We start from the raw sequence: 14,025 nt of genomic DNA on the forward strand, positions 1-14,025 counted from the left end.
ATTACTTGCTGTACCTGTAAACTTAACTTTTTGTGCCTGTGAGCAATATTCCCTTTAAGTATTTTTTGGTGTACGGCCCCTTTAACAGGCTGTGGCTCTTTCAGAGAGTCAGGACAAATGGTTCATTCTCTGGTTGGCAACCAGTAACTAGTGGGGATCAGTGCTGGGACCCCAACTATTTACAATCTATATTAACGACTTGGAAGAAGGGACTGAGTGTAACGTAGCCAAGTTTGCTGACAATACAAAGATGGGAGGAAAAGCAATGTGTGAGGAGGACACAAATAAATCTGCAAAAGGACATAGACAGGCTAAGTGAGTGGGCAAAAATTTGGCAGATGGAGTATAATGTCAGAAAGTGTGAGGTCATGCACTTTGGCAGAAAAAAAATCAAAGAGCAAGTTATTATTTAAATGGAGAAAGATTGCAAAGTGCCGCAGTACAGCGGGACCTGGGGGTACTTGTGCATGAAACACAAAAGGTTAGTATATAGGTACAGCAAGTGATCAGGAAGGCCATTGGTATCTTGGCCTTTATTGCAAAGGGGATGGAGTATAAAAGCGGGGAAGTCTTGCTACAGCTATATAAAGTATTGGTGAGGCCACACCTGGAATACTGTGTGCAGTTCTGGTTTCCATATTTACGAAAGGATATACTTGCTTTGGAGGCAATTCAGAGGAGGTTCACTCGGTTGATTCCGGGGATGAGGGGGGTTGACTTATGAGGAAAGGTTGAGGAGGTTGGGCCTCTACTCATTGGAATCCAGAGGAATGAGAGATGATCTTATCAAACGTATAAGATTATGAGGGGGCTTGACAAGGTGGATGCAGAGAGGATGTTTCCACTGATGGGGGAAACTAGAACAAGAGGGCATGGTCTTAGAATAAGGGGCCATAGAAACATAGAAAATAGGTGCAGGAGTAGGCCATTCGGCCCTTCTAGCCTGCACCACCATTCAATGAGTTCATGGCTGAACATGCAACTTCAGTACCCCCTTCCTGCTTTCTCGCCATACCCCTTGATCCCCCTAATAGTAAGGACTTCATCTAACTCCCTTTTGAATATATTTAGTGAATTGGCCTCAACTACTTTCTGTGGTAGAGAATTCCACAGGTTCACCACTCTCTGGGTGAAGAAGTTTCTCCTCATCTCGGTCCTAAATGGCTTACCCCTTATCCTTAGACTGTGACCCCTGGTTCTGGACTTCCCCAACATTGGGAACATTCTTCCTGCATCTAACCTGTCTAAACCCGTCAGAATTTTAAACGTTTCTATGAGGTCCCCTCTCATTCTCCTGAACTCCAGTGAATACAAGCCCAGTTGATCCAGTCTTTCTTGATAGGTCAGTCCCACCATCCCGGGAATCAGTCTGGTGAATCTTCGCTGCACTCCCTCAATAGCAAGAATGTCCTTCCTCAAGTTAGGAGACCAAAACTGTACACAATACTCCAGGTGTGGCCTCACCAAGGCCCTGTACAACTGTAGCAACACCTCGCTGCCCCTGTACTCAAATCCCCTCGCTATGAAGGCCAACATGCCATTTGCTTTCTTAACCGCCTGCTGTACCTGCATGCCAACCTTCAATGACTGATGTACCATGACACCCAGGTCTCGTTGCACCTCCCCTTTTCCTAATCTGTCACCATTCAGATAATAGTCTGTCTCTCTGTTTTTACCACCAAAGTGGATAACCTCACATTTATCCACATTATACTTCATCTGCCATGCATTTGCCCACTCACCTAACCTATCCAAGTCACTCTGCAGCCTTATAGCATCCTCCTCGCAGCTCACACTGCCACCCAACTTAGTGTCATCCGCAAATTTGGAGATACTACATTTAATCTCCTCGTCTAAATCATTAATGTACAATGTAAACAGCTGGGGCCCCTGCACAGAACCTTGCGGTACCCCACTAGTCACTGTCTGCCATTCTGAAAAGTACCCATTTACTCCTACTCTTTGCTTCCAGTCTGACAACCAGTTCTCAATCCACGTCAGCACACTACCCCCAATCCCATGTGCTTTAACTTTGCATATTAATCTCTTGTGTGGGACCTTGTCGAAAGCCTTCTGAAAGTCCAAATATACCACATCAACTGGTTCTCCCTTGTCCACTTTACTGGAAACATCCTCAAAAAATTCCAGAAGATTTGTTAAGCATGATTTCCCTTTCACAAATCCATGCTGACTTGGACCTATCATGTCACCTCACCTATCAGGCCACCCATTTAAAACTGAGATGAGAAGAAATTTCTTCTCTGAGGGTTGTGGATCTGTGGAATTCGCTGCCTCAGAGAGCTGTGGAAGCTGGGACATTGAATAAATTTAAGACAGAAATAGACAGTTTGTTAAACGATAAGTATATTAGAACATAAGAAATAGGAGCAGGAGTAAGCCATATGGCCCCTCGAGCCTGCTCCGCTATTCAATACGATCATGGGTGATCCGATCATGGACTCAGCTCCACTTCCCCGCCCGCTCCCCATAACCCCTTATTCCCTTATCATTTAAGAAACTGTCTATCTCTGTCTTAAATTTATTCAATGTCCCAGCTTAAATAATAACTTGCTCTTTGATTTTTTTCTTCCAAAGTGCATGACCTCACACTTTCTAACATTATACTCCATCTGCCAAATTTTTGCCCACTCACTTAGCCTGTTTATGTCCTGTTGCAAATTTTTTATGTCCTCCTCACACATTGCTTTTCCTCCCATCTTTGTATCGTCAGCAAACTTGGCTACGTTACACTCAGTCCCTTCTTCCAATCAGTTTATATAGATTGCAAATAGTTTGGGGTCCCAGCACTGATCCCTGCGGTATCCCACTAGTTACTGGTTGCCAACCAGAAAATGAACCATTTATCCCGACTCTCTATTTTCTGTTTGTTAGCCAATCCTCTATCCACGCTAATATATTAACTCCAACCCCGTGAACTTTTATCTTGTGCAGTAACCTTTTATGGGGATAAGGGATTATGGGGAGCGGGCGGGAAAGTGGAGCTGAGTCCATGATCAGATCAGCCATGATCTTATCGAATGGTGGAGCAGGCTCAAGGGGCCGTATGGCCTACTCCTGCTCCTATTTCTTATGTTCTTTAGTTCTTATTCAGATTTCCGCCGATGCGCGGTGCTTCAATTCAAAAGCCGGAGACCGGCGTGCACGGGACATCCTGAATGCTGCATGGCTCACTGGGAACATTCCTCCAAATGTGATAGAGTTAGAGCGACTGAGTGTGATAGGGTTAGAGCGACTGAGTGTGATAGAGTTAGAGGGACTGAGTGTGATAGGGTTAGAGCGACTGAGTGTGATAGAGTTAGAGGGACTGAGTGTGAGAGTTAGAGTGACTGAGTATGATAGAGTTAGAGGGACTGAGTGTGATAGAGTTAGAGTGACTGAGTATGATAGAGTTAGAGGGACTGAGTGTGATAGAGTTAGAGCAACCGAGTGTGATAGAGTTAGAGCGACTGAGTGTGATAGAGTTAGAGAAACCGAGTGTGATAGAGTTAGAGGGACTGAGTGTGATAGAGTTAGAGCGACTGAGTGTGATAGAGTTAGAGCGACTGAGTGTGATATAGTTAGAGCGACTGAGTGTGATAGAGTTAGAGCGACTGAGCGTGATAGGGTTAGAGGGACTGAGTGTGATAGGGTTAGAGGGACTGAGTGTGATAGGGTTAGAGGGACTGAGTGTGATAGAGTTAGAGGGACTGAGTGTGATAGAGTTATAGCGACTGAGTGTGGTAGAGTTAGAGCGACTGAGTGTGGTAGAGTTAGAGGGACTGAGTGTGATAGGGTTAGAGGGACTGAGTGTGATAGATTTAGAGGGACTGAGTGTGATAGAGTTAGAGGGACTGAGTGTGATAGAGTTTGAGGGACTGAGTGTGATAGAGTTAGAGCGACTGAGTGTGGTAGAGTTAGAGCGACTGAGTGTGGTAGAGTTAGAGCGACTGAGTGTGATAGGGTTAGAGGGACTGAGTGTGGTAGGGTTAGAGCGACTGAGTGTGATAGAGTTAGAGCGACTGAGTGTGATAGGGTTAGAGGGACTGAGTGTGGTAGGGTTAACGTCATGTTTGTAACCTTCACATAACTGTAACCTTTATGTCACAACACTGTACACTGGATACACCTGAGTAATGCACACCATGACCACAGGGGGTGAACTTGTGGGAGACACTCCTCACCTGGTCATCCAGGTATATAAAGGGAGGTCCCACGCAGGGTCAGCACTTCTTGGTCCTGGGAATAAAGGTTCAGGTCACAGAGTGACCTTGTCTGCAGTACATGCCTCGTGTGATTCTATAGTAAGGTGTAAGGACACTACATTTGGCGACGAGAAACGGGAATCAACGACCCACAAGGATGGCCACCGGTAGCACAGAGGAACGGTACTGTGTTGGTGAGGACTGGGACGATTTCGTTGAGAGGCTCCAGCAGAGCTTTGTGACGAAGGACTGGCTGGGAGAGGAAGCGGCTGGCAAGCGGAGGGCGCATCTACTGACCAGCTGTAGATCCAAGACTTATGCGCTGATGAAAAACCTGCTCGCACCCGAGAAGCCGGCGGAAAAGTACTTTGAAGAGCTCAGCACTGATCGGTGAGCACTTCAAACCGGCAAGCAGTATACACATGGCCCGGCACCGGTTCTATACACACCGGCATTGGGAAGGACAAAGCATATCGGACTTCGTTGCGGACTTTCGGCGTTTGGCCAGCCTCTGTAAGTTCACAGACAGCGGGGAGATGTTAAGGATTTCTTCATTGAGGGCATTGGTCATGCCGGGATTTTCAGGAAGCTTATTGAGACCAAGGGGTTGACCTTGGAAAGGGCAATGTTGATAGCTCAGACCTTCATGGCAGGGGGAGAGGAAACCAAGATAATATGCGCACGCAGCCCTGGTTCCAACGTGGCGATGGAGCAGGGAGTTAACATTGTAAACGAGACTCAGAACCCCGCAGGCAGGCAAGGGCAATTCGACACTGCCCAGGCAGTAACAGACTCTAGTGGGGGCCAGCAACAGAGACAATGGCAGGGGATCGGCAATTCACGCCATCACAAGGGACAATGCGTCCCAGGATGGGACCATTGACACTCAGCAACAGAGTGCTCAGGAGTAATCAAAGAGACAATCAGAGAGGAATGCCTGTTAACAGTTCCTTTGTTCACAACAATCTCAGCTTATGCTGGAGGTGTGGTGGCAGACATGCTGAGAAAACATGTAGGTTTCAACAATTTATCTGTAGAAACTGTAACTTCAGTGGACATCTGGCCAGAATGTGCAGAAAACCCACAGCGAGGCTAGTTTACGAGGCAGAGGAACCAGACGAGGGGTCTGCGAGGCAGGGTGATGCTTGGGGCAAAGCTATGGACGCTGAAGTCCAGCGGGTTCATGTGGCAGACGTCCACAGCTCGTATACCAAAACGCCACCTATGATGATGAAAGTTCTGTTAAATGGCATCCCGGTATGCATGGAGCTGGACACAGGAGTCAGCCAGTCACTTATGAGTGCCCAACAATTTGGAAAACTATGGCCACTCAAAGCTAACAGGCCCAAACACATTGACAGGCAGCTACGGACGTACGCCAGAGAGATCATCCCAGTACTAGGCAGTGCAAACTTGGTCACACACAATGGATCGGAGAACCGGCTGCCACTCTGGATTGTCCCGGGGAATGGTCCCACGCTCTTGGGGAGGAGCTGGTTAGCTGAGATGAACTGGAAATGGGGGGGATGTGCACGCCATTTCATCTGTGGAGCGAAGTTCATGCTCACAGGTCCTACAGAAATTCGAGCCACTTTTTCAACCAGGTGTCGGGACCTTTAAGGGCACCAAAGTAGTGATACGCATCACCCCGGACGCCAGACCAGTGCATCACAAAGCCAGATCGTGCCGCATGTAATGCGTGAGAAAATTGAGAGTGAGTTGGACAGGCTGGTAAGAGAGGGCATAATTTCGCCCGTTGAATTCAGTGACTGAGCAAGCCCCATCGTTCCTGTCCTTAAAGCGAATGACTCGGTCAGGATTTGTGGCGACTACAAGGCCACCATCGACCGAGTGTCACTACAGGACCAATACCCGCTTCCGAGAGCGGAGGATCTTTTTGCCACGCTGGCAGGTGGCAAGCTGTTCACCAAGTTGGACCTCACTTCAGCCTACATGATTCAGGAACTGGCTGAAGAATCCAAGCTTCTGACCACCATTACTACGCACAAGGGACTGTTCGTTTACAACAGGTGTCCGTTTGGCATTCGTTCAGCGGCCGCAATCTTCCAGAGGAACATGGAAAGCTTGCTTAAATCCATCCCTGGAACTATCGTATTCCAAGATGACATCCTTATCACAGGTCGAGACACCGAGAAACACCTCCACAACCTGGAGGAGGTGCTACGCCGACTGGACCGGGTAGGTTTGTGACTAAAGAAGTTCAAGTGTGTGTTTTTGGCCCCAGAGGTCGAGTTTTTGGGCAGGAGGGTTGCCGCAGACGGGATCCGGCCTACCGAATCCAAAACGGAGGCGATTCGACGTGCGCCCAGGCCCGGCAACGCATTGGAGTTGCGATCATTTCTGGGACTATTGAACTACTTCGGGAACTTTCTGCCGAACTTAAGCACATTGTTGGATCCGCTGTACGTGCTCCTGCGTAAGGGTTGTGAATGGTTTTTAGGGGACTGTCAAGAACTGGCTTTCAATCAGGCGCGGAATCTGCTTTGTTCTAACAAGCTGTTGACCTTGTACAACCCCTGTAAGAAACTGGTTTTAACGTGTGATGCATCATCCTATGGGGTTGGGTGCGTGTTGCAGCAGAGTAATGATGAGGGCCAACTCCAACCTGTGGCTTCTGCCTCCAGGTCGCTCTCCCAGGCAGAATGAGGATATGGGATGGTTGAAAAGGAGGCACTCGCATGTGTCTACGGGGTGAAAAAGATGCACCAGTACCTTTTTGGCAGAAGGTTCGAGTTAGAAACGGACCACAAACCGTTAACATCCTTGTTGTCCGACAGCAAGGCTGTAAATGCCAATGCATCAGCTCGCATACAGCGCTGGGCCCTCACACTGGCTGCGTATGACTACACCATACGGCACCGGCCAGGCACCGAAAATTGCACTGACACACTCAGCAGGCTCCCACTGGCCACCACCGAGGGAGCGTCGGAACAAAGCACGGAGATCGTCATGGCCGTTGAGGCTTTCGACACCACAGACTCCCCTACCACAGCCCACCAGATCAAAATCTGGATCAACAGAGATCCCCTCCTATCCTGATAAAGAAATGTGTCCTGACTGGGGATTGGGCGCCCGCACACGGAGCGTGTCCCGAGGAGGTCAGGCCGTTTCACAGATGGATGGACGAGCTCTCCATCCAAGCCGACTGCCTGCTATGGGGCAGCTGGGTAGTCATGCCCCAGAGGGGCAGGGAGGCATTCATCAGGGAACTCCACAGCGAGCACCCAGGCATCGTGTTAATGAAGGCCATTGCCCGGTCACACGTTTGGTGGCCCGGAATTGACTCAGACCTGGAACACTGTGTTCGCAGGTGCACGACGTGTGCTCAGCTGGGCAATGCCCCCAGGGAGGCCCCACTCAGCCCGTGGCCCTGGACCACCAAGCCATGGTCACATATTCACGTAGACTACACGGGCCTGTTCATGGGGAAAATGTTCCTGATTGTTGTCGACGCATACTCGAAATCGATCAAGTGCATCATATTGAACTCGTGCACGACATCCACCACCGTGTAAAGTCTGTGTACGGTCTTTGCGACCCACGGCTTGCCGGACATCCTGGTTATCGATAATGGCCAGTGTTTCACTAGGTATGAATTCCAGGAGTTTATGTCGGGTAATCGTATCAAACATGTCAGGACAGCACCATTCAAGCCGGCTTCCAATGGCCAGGCGGAACATGCGGTTCAAATTATAAAACAGGGCATGCTCCGGATTCAAGGATAGAAACATAGAAAATAGGTGCAGGAGTAGGCCATTCGGCCCTTCTAGCCTGCACCGCCATTCAATGAGTTCATGGCTGAACATTCAACTTCAGTACCCCATTCCTGCTTTCTCGCCATACCCCTTGATCCCCCTAGTAGTAAGGACCTCATCTAACTCCTTTTTGAATATATTTAGTGAATTGGCCTCAACAACTTTCTGTGGTAGAGAATTCCACAGGTTCACCACTCTCTGGGTGAAGAAGTTCCTCCGCATCTCGGTCCTAAATGGCTTACCCCTTATCCTTAGACTGTGACCCCTGGTTCTGGACTTCCCCAACATTGGGAACATTCTTCCTGCATCTAACCTGTCTAAACCCGTCTGAATTTTAAATGTTTCTTTGAGGTCCCCTCTCATTCTTCTGAACTCCAGTGAATCCAAGCCCAGTTGATCCAGTCTTTCTTGATAGGTCAGTCCCGCCATCCCGGGAATCAGTCTGGTGAACCTTTGCTGCACTCCCTCAATAGCAAGAATGTCCTTCCTCAGGTTAGGAGACCAAAACTGTACACAATACTCCAGGTGTGGCCTCACCAATGCCCTGTACAACTGTAGCAACACCTCCCTGCCCCTGTACTCAAATCCCCTTGCTATGAAGGCCAACATGCCATTTGCTTTCTTAACCGCCTGCTGCACCTGCATGCCAACCTTCAATGACTGATGTACCATGACACCCAGGTCTCTTTGCACCTCCCCTTTTCCTAATCTGTCACCATTCAGATAATAGTCTGTCTCTCTGTTTTTACCACCAAAGTAGATAACCTCACATTTATCCACATTATACTTCATCTGCCATGCATTTGCCCACTCACCTAACCTATCCAAGTCGCTCTGCAGCCTCACAGCATCCTCCTTGCAGCTCACACTGCCACCCAACTTAGTGTCATCCGCAAATTTGGAGATACTACATTTAATCCCCTCATCTAAATCATTAATGTACAGTGTAAACAGCTGGGGCCCCAGCACAGAACCTTGCGGTACCCCACTAGTCACTGCCTGCCATTCTGAAAAGTACCCATTTACTCCTACTCTTTGCTTCCTGTCTGACAACCCTTCAGTACCGCCTATCGCGCCTCCTGCTGGCCTACAGGTCCCGCCCGTATTCGCTCACGGGAGTTCTGCCTGCGGAACTACTCATGAAACGCACGCTTCAAACGCGGCTGTCCCTCATTCACCCAGACCTGTCAGACATTGTTGAGGGCAAGCGCCAGTCCCAAATCGAGTGCCATGATCGCAACTCAGTGGGCAGATGCATAGAAATTGATGACCCTGTATTCGTTCTCAATCATGCTTTGGGACCCAAGTGGCTTCAGGGTACTGTAATTGGCAAAGAGGGGAATAGGGTCATAGTGGTCAGACTTAACAATGGGCAGATATGCCGCAAACATCTGGACCAAGTAAAGAAAAGGTTCAGCATGGACACTGAGGAACCTGAGGAAGATCATGAGATGTTGCCCACACCACTGCCAGAGAACGAGCAACAAGGACATTCACCAGCATGCACAGTCCCTGCGGCCAGGCCGGAATCACCACATGTGACAGACACGCATACCAAGGCTCAACAACCAGAGCCCCAACTGCGGCGCTCCACGAGCGAGTGTCGACTACCTGAAAGACTCAATCTTTGACCCAAAGACGTTGGGGGGGAGGTGATGTCATGTTTGTAACCTTCACATAACTGTAACCTTTATGTAACAACACTGTACACTGTATACATAGAAACATAGAAAATAGGTGCAAGAGTAGGCCATTCGGCCCTTCTAGGCTGCACCGCCATTCAATGAGTTCATGGCTGAACATGCAACTTAAGTACCCCATTCCTGCTTTCTCACCATACCCCTTGATCCCCCGAGTAGTAAGGACTTCATCTAACTCCTGAGTAATGCACAGCTTGACCACAGGGGGTGAACTTGTGGGAGACACTCCTCACCTGGTCATCCAGGTATATAAAGGGAGGTCCCACGCAGGGTCAGCACTTCTTGGTCCTGGGAATAAAGGTTCAGGTCATGGAGTGACCTTGTCTGCAGTACATGCCTCGTGTGATTCTATAGTAAGGTGTAAGGACACTACGCCTTACAGTTAGAGCGAGTGAAAGTGATAGAGTTAGAGCGACTGAGTGTGGTAGGGTTAGAGTGGCTGAGTGTGGTACGGTTAGAGCGACTGAGTGAAAGGGTTAGAGCGACTGAGTGTGGTAGGGTTAGAGCGACTGAGTGTGATATAGTTAGAGCGACTGAGTGTGATAGGGTTAGAGCGACTGAGTGTGATAGAGTTAGAGCGACTGAGTGATAGAGTTAGAGCGACTGAGTGTGATAGAGTTAGAGCGACTGAGTGTGATAGAGTTAGAGCGACTGAGTGTGGTAGAGTTAGAGCGACTGAGTGTGATAGAGTTAGAGCGACTGAGTGTGGTAGAGTTAGAGCGACTGAGTGTGGTAGAGTTAGAGCGACTGAGTGTGGTAGAGTTAGAGCGACTGAGTGTGATAGGGTTAGAGCGACTGAGTGTGATAGAGTTAGAGCGACTGAGTGTGATAGAGTTAGAGCGACTGAGTGTGATAGAGTTAGAGCGACTGAGTGTGATAGAGTTAGAGCGACTGAGTGTGATAGAGTTAGAGCGACTGAGTGTGATAGAGTTAGAGCGACTGAGTGTGGTAGGGTTAGAGCGACTGAGTGTGGTACAGTTAGAGCGACTGAGTGTGGTAGAGTTAGAGCGACTGAGTGTGATAGAGTTAGAGCGACTGAGTGTGATAGAGTTAGAGCGACTGAGTGTGGTAGAGTTAGAGCGACTGAGTGTGGTAGAGTTAGAGCGACTGAGTGTGATAGAGTTAGAGCGACTGAGTGTGGTAGAGTTAGAGCGACTGAGTGTGGTAGAGTTAGAGCGACGGAGTGTGGTAGGGTTAGAGCGACTGAGTGTGATAGAGTTAGAGCGACTGAGTGTGGTAGAGTTAGTGCGACTGAGTGTGGTAGAGTTAGAGCGACTGAGTGTGGTAGGGTTAGAGCGACTGAGTGTGGTAGAGTTAGAGCGACTGAGTGTGGTAGAGTTAGAGCGACTGAGTGTGGTAGAGTTAGAGCGACTGAGTGTGATAGAGTTAGAGCGACTGAGTGTGATAGAGTTAGAGCGACTGAGTGTGATAGAGTTAGAGCGACTGAGTGTGGTAGAGTTAGAGCGACTGAGTGTGGTAGAGTTAGAGCGACTGAGTGTGATAGAGTTAGAGGGACTGAGTGTGATAGAGTTAGAGGGACTGAGTGTGATAGAGTTTGAGGGACTGAGTGTGATAGAGTTAGAGCGACTGAGTGTGGTAGAGTTAGAGCGACTGAGTGTGGTAGAGTTAGAGCGACTGAGTGTGATAGGGTTAGAGGGACTGAGTGTGGTAGGGTTAGAGCGACTGAGTGTGATAGAGTTAGAGCGACTGAGTGTGATAGGGTTAGAGGGACTGAGTGTGGTAGGGTTAACGTCATGTTTGTAACCTTCACATAACTGTAACCTTTATGTCACAACACTGTACACTGGATACACCTGAGTAATGCACACCATGACCACAGGGGGTGAACTTGTGGGAGACACTCCTCACCTGGTCATCCAGGTATATAAAGGGAGGTCCCACGCAGGGTCAGCACTTCTTGGTCCTGGGAATAAAGGTTCAGGTCACAGAGTGACCTTGTCTGCAGTACATGCCTCGTGTGATTCTATAGTAAGGTGTAAGGACACTACATTTGGCGACGAGAAACGGGAATCAACGACCCACAAGGATGGCCACCGGTAGCACAGAGGAACGGTACTGTGTTGGTGAGGACTGGGACGATTTCGTTGAGAGGCTCCAGCAGAGCTTTGTGACGAAGGACTGGCTGGGAGAGGAAGCGGCTGGCAAGCGGAGGGCGCATCTACTGACCAGCTGTAGATCCAAGACTTATGCGCTGATGAAAAACCTGCTCGCACCCGAGAAGCCGGCGGAAAAGTACTTTGAAGAGCTCAGCACTGATCGGTGAGCACTTCAAACCGGCAAGCAGTATACACATGGCCCGGCACCGGTTCTATACACACCGGCATTGGGAAGGACAAAGCATATCGGACTTCGTTGCGGACTTTCGGCGTTTGGCCAGCCTCTGTAAGTTCACAGACAGCGGGGAGATGTTAAGGATTTCTTCATTGAGGGCATTGGTCATGCCGGGATTTTCAGGAAGCTTATTGAGACCAAGGGGTTGACCTTGGAAAGGGCAATGTTGATAGCTCAGACCTTCATGGCAGGGGGAGAGGAAACCAAGATAATATGCGCACGCAGCCCTGGTTCCAACGTGGCGATGGAGCAGGGAGTTAACATTGTAAACGAGACTCAGAACCCCGCAGGCAGGCAAGGGCAATTCGACACTGCCCAGGCAGTAACAGACTCTAGTGGGGGCCAGCAACAGAGACAATGGCAGGGGATCGGCAATTCACGCCATCACAAGGGACAATGCGTCCCAGGATGGGACCATTGACACTCAGCAACAGAGTGCTCAGGAGTAATCAAAGAGACAATCAGAGAGGAATGCCTGTTAACAGTTCCTTTGTTCACAACAATCTCAGCTTATGCTGGAGGTGTGGTGGCAGACATGCTGAGAAAACATGTAGGTTTCAACAATTTATCTGAAGAAACTGTAACTTCAGTGGACATCTGGCCAGAATGTGCAGAAAACCCACAGCGAGGCTAGTTTACGAGGCAGAGGAACCAGACGAGGGGTCTGCGAGGCAGGGTGATGCTTGGGGCAAAGCTATGGACGCTGAAGTCCAGCGGGTTCATGTGGCAGACGTCCACAGCTCGTATACCAAAACGCCACCTATGATGATGAAAGTTCTGTTAAATGGCATCCCGGTATGCATGGAGCTGGACACAGGAGTCAGCCAGTCACTTATGAGTGCCCAACAATTTGGAAAACTATGGCCACTCAAAGCTAACAGGCCCAAACACATTGACAGGCAGCTACGGACGTACGCCAGAGAGATCATCCCAGTACTAGGCAGTGCAAACTTGGTCACACACAATGGATCGGAGAACCGGCTGCCACTCTGGATTGTCCCGGGGAATGGTCCCACGCTCTTGGGGAGGAGCTGGTTAGCTGAGATGAACTGGAAATGGGGGGGATGTGCACGCCATTTCATCTGTGGAGCGAAGTTCATGCTCACAGGTCCTACAGAAATTCGAGCCACTTTTTCAACCAGGTGTCGGGACCTTTAAGGGCACCAAAGTAGTGATACGCATCACCCCGGACGCCAGGCCAGTGCATCAAAAAGCCAGACCGTGCCGTATGTAATGCGTGAGAAAATTGAGAGTGAGTTGGACAGGCTGGTAAGAGAGGGCATAATTTCGCCCGTTGAATTCAGTGACTGAGCAAGCCCCATCGTTCCTGTCCTTAAAGCGGATGGCTCGGTCAGGATTTGTGACGACTACAAGGCCACCATCAACCGAGTGTCACTACAGGACCAATACCCGCTTCCGAGAGCGGAGGATCTTTTTGCCACGCTGGCAGGTGGCAAGCTGTTCACCAAGTTGGACCTCACTTCAGCCTACATGATTCAGGAACTGGCTGAAGAATCCAAGATTCTGACCACCATCACTACGCACAAGGGACTGTTCGTTTACAACAGGTGTCCGTTTGGCATTCGTTCAGCGGCCGCAATCTTCCAGAGGAACATGGAAAGCTTGCTCAAATCCATCCCTGGAACTATCGTATTCCAAGATGACATCCTTATCACAGGTCGAGACACCGAGAAACACCTCCACAACCTGGAGGAGGTGCTACGCCGACTGGACCGGGTAGGTTTGTGACTAAAGAAGTTCAAGTGTGTGTTTTTGGCCCCAGAGGTCAAGTTTTTGGGCAGGAGGGTTGCCGCAGACGGGATCCAGCCTACCGAATCCAAAACGGAGGCGATTCGACGTGCGCCCAGGCCCGGCAACGCATTGGAGTTACGGTCATTTCTGGGACTATTGAACTACTTCGGGAACTTTCTGCCGAACTTAAGCACATTGTTGGATCCGCTGTACGTGCTCCTGCGTAAGGGTTGTGAATGGTTT

General features: G+C 49.4%; 1 protein-coding gene and 1 pseudogene across 3 annotated transcripts in view; one reads left to right on the forward strand and one right to left on the reverse strand.

The window, feature by feature from the left end:
• The window catches only part of faim2a (Fas apoptotic inhibitory molecule 2a), a 251,881-nt gene that overhangs the window by 77,531 nt on the left and 160,325 nt on the right, over nucleotides 1–14,025 (forward strand). The window lies entirely within an intron of this gene.
• The window catches only part of LOC139273110 (E3 ubiquitin-protein ligase TRIM39-like), an 89,202-nt pseudogene that overhangs the window by 18,083 nt on the left and 57,094 nt on the right, over nucleotides 1–14,025 (reverse strand).

This window comes from Pristiophorus japonicus, chromosome 1 (genome assembly GCF_044704955.1).
Source record: "Pristiophorus japonicus isolate sPriJap1 chromosome 1, sPriJap1.hap1, whole genome shotgun sequence".
NCBI lineage: Eukaryota > Metazoa > Chordata > Chondrichthyes > Pristiophoridae > Pristiophorus > Pristiophorus japonicus.